The sequence below is a fragment of the Homarus americanus genome, unplaced genomic scaffold (genome assembly GCF_018991925.1).
Source record: "Homarus americanus isolate GMGI-L3 unplaced genomic scaffold, GMGI_Hamer_2.0 scaffold23505, whole genome shotgun sequence".
NCBI lineage: Eukaryota > Metazoa > Arthropoda > Malacostraca > Decapoda > Nephropidae > Homarus > Homarus americanus.
The window spans coordinates 9,271-12,500 of NW_024711650.1; positions in this window are offsets into that span (position 1 = coordinate 9,271).

Consider the following 3,230-nt stretch of genomic DNA (forward strand, 5'->3'; position numbering starts at 1 on the left):
AAGATTTCACAGGTTTGATTCCCGGGCCGGTGGAAGTTGTTTGGACATACTTCCTAGCCCCATTAGTCCCTGTTCACCTAGCAGTAAAGTAGGTACCTGGTGTAAATCGAAAGTTGCGAATTCGTATTCAGGGACAAGTTGTTGAGCTTCCAATAACTTGATGACATAAAACCATTGGCTCTTCAGCCTTGTCTTCAAGCTTCTACGCCCTTAACTCATGACATAAAATCAAGCATGAACTTAGCATGCTTCCCTGTTGGGCACTGTAAACGCTTCTGCGCTTCACCACCACAAGGATGTAGGGAGTGCAAATAAAAAAAAATATGCAAGATGCAGGAACAAATTGAGGTTAAAAGCAAATTATGTTAAGCTGAGTAAGGTCATGGGATTCAGAAGCAAGGTCAGAGGATGAAAGTAGACTATGCTGTAAATGCAAAACGTCAAGAAAAAGACCATCCTCATAACATGGGTCCTACGTATGAAGCAGACGACGCGCCTTTGTTCTGTAATGATTGCAGCGACTGAGTGGATATAACACTCGCTTCTTCCAAAGGGTTACCGGTTCGATCCAAATTCATCCAGCTGTTTATGGGTACCTGGCTCAACAGTTGGGGCGGCCCAGTGACGATATCCCCGTAGATCTTATTGAATGTTATACATATAAAGATCAAATGAAGAAGTGTCCATTAAAACCAATTTAGTTCTTCAAAATACCGCGAGGGAATAACTGTACTCCAAAGCATAAGAGTTTTGGATTAAAAGAGATTCCGCTTGTGTGTTGATGGATGCATTTTGGGGCCTTTCGGGTGTAACTGAAAGGAGTTATGTAACTTAAGATCTTTAAGTAGTTAGTGTGACTACTAAACATTACAGGTTTTCCCTGGGTACTCTAGTTTCCTGTACTACAGCTGACAAATCTTGAGGAACAATGGGAGAATTAAACAAACCACTGTCTCCCGTTCCTCGTCAAAGCTGAAAAGTAAATTAATTGTTCCGTGTTTTGTTTGTGGTTCCTTAAGGGTCGTTGAGAACAACATGTCTTTATTGTGAATGAGTCTGGCTGCACAAAATGGAGTAAGAGGAGGATGGTAGCTGCGTTAGTAAGTGTACTATAGTGCTCGTCTGCCACCAACATGAACTAGAGCCAAAGCAACGTTAGTATTCTCACACCACTCATGTCGTTGATCATAATGAGATCTATTGGAGAAATGATGGTAGACTCATGAACGTCACTGATGTTTACTGACACATTCTTTACCACTTATTATGTTGATCCAAGGAGGGGTGGGGGCTGTACTGACACGTGTTTATTTGACCGGAGAATAGCACCATCAACCCCTGGTATTAAGGTGTGTTGTTGCGTGCGTCAGCCACGGAACATTCCACTTGGTCTTCAGTTTGGTCTTGGCATCGCTTAAGACAAGTTTCTACGGAAAGTTCAGTGAAGCCTTTACTTTCTTATGCAGAATTTGATAAGAAGAAACTAGTTGTCTTGTGGTGTATAGTGTCCACTGCATTTGAATAAAGATAAACATATGACATCGCTTGTTAATAAGAACAAGTAAGACAGAAGTCACCAGACAGTCACCGATCTAATGAAACGACGAATTACAGACAAGATGCTCTCCTGACGACCAGGACCACACATTTGGGAAGTGTGCGAGCCTTGCTGTGTGTTCTACGACTTTGGGTGTTTCCCATACAGCAAAGCTACCAGGAATGGGTCAACATCAGTGATAGGTGGCCAGGAGACGCCAGCAGCCTACAAGAGGACCTGGCCTCTGGTGGTGTGGTCAGTGGTAGCAGCAGCAGGTCAGATCTCCTACACGCTCCCCGCCATCTTCTCATTATTTCTGTTTGAAATGAGTAACACGCCAACCAGCATTGCACAATTGGTGTCTCACGTGAGCATAGTAAGCCAGTCTTGTTCCTTCCTCCTCCTGCTCACCACCAGTCACCTCCTGGCGCAGGTCGTCTCTCGTCTCCAAGACTTGTTTAATAGTGTCTCAGATGTGAAGAAAACCTTCCTTCAGAATAAAGACAACAAGATACAAAAAGTGGCAGCCAAAATTATATTGGAACCATTTACAACCTTCGCAGGAAATGTCATGTGTCGAAGACAGATATTGTGGTATTACTCCTACATCATAATTTGTCTTGAATGTACATCATTACTTCGATAGCTACCTCTTATATACAGCTTACGCTTTGGTTTCTCCTCAACGTCTGACATTTGTAATAATGTTCTTTTGTTCTGCGGGGCTCTCGACTATATTGAGGAAACTCGACACGCTGTTGCGACGCGCACAGAACCCGATCACCGCCTCTTGCACTCCACCTGTCGAGCACTCGTTAGACAGGCCATCTCCGGCTGCCAGGGCTCAAGAGACTTCACAAACAACCATGTTATGAGACATCACCGCCCAGGGAACATTACATCTGAAACCCAACGTCTCTGGTAATGGCCGGAGACCCAAGACACTCTGACCACCCGTATGAACATGGCAAGGCTGAAGACCTTCCAGTCAATGCTGAGACAGGTGTGTGGCCCTGCCATATCGGACTGTATACCTGTAAACAAAAAGTCCCTGACACTTCACTACTTAAATTTTTTAGTTGGCCTAAATGACCCACCCCTCAAAAAAAAATAGACCTTTAAGTCAACCCAATGTTTAGGAAATAATTATTGAAACACCTGACTTGAGGCTTACTAATCTAATACAAGGTCAGACAACAATGAAAAAAAACTACAGTATATACAAGTCTTCTGTTGTTCTGTCATTAGTTTCAGTGAATCTTTCCGTGGACTGACCCATTAGCTGCTGAAACAACTTAGTCGTTTTATGCTTTCAGGTCGACCAAACAAGTTAATTTTGTAAACATTGTAATTGTTCGCATTTCTTTACCTTCTCTATGAAAGCGAGGATAAACTTTAAACAAAATATAAAATTGATCAAGACTTAGGTACTATAGTGTTGTGTTAGACCATCATTATATATAACAGTTGGAGGAATATTTACCGCAATTGTTCATTGTAGTTTATACCCTCAACTAATATCCTTGTTCTCATCCAGCGGTCTTCTCGGTAGGTGGACAATGTGCAGGAGCTCATGCTGGACTACTGTGGCCTGCTTCTCCTCTTCTACCTCTTCGTCATCCTGAGTCCATTTCTGACCTGTACTTCATCATCATCTTTCCCGAGCACATGCAAATCGACATGTTTTTACTCC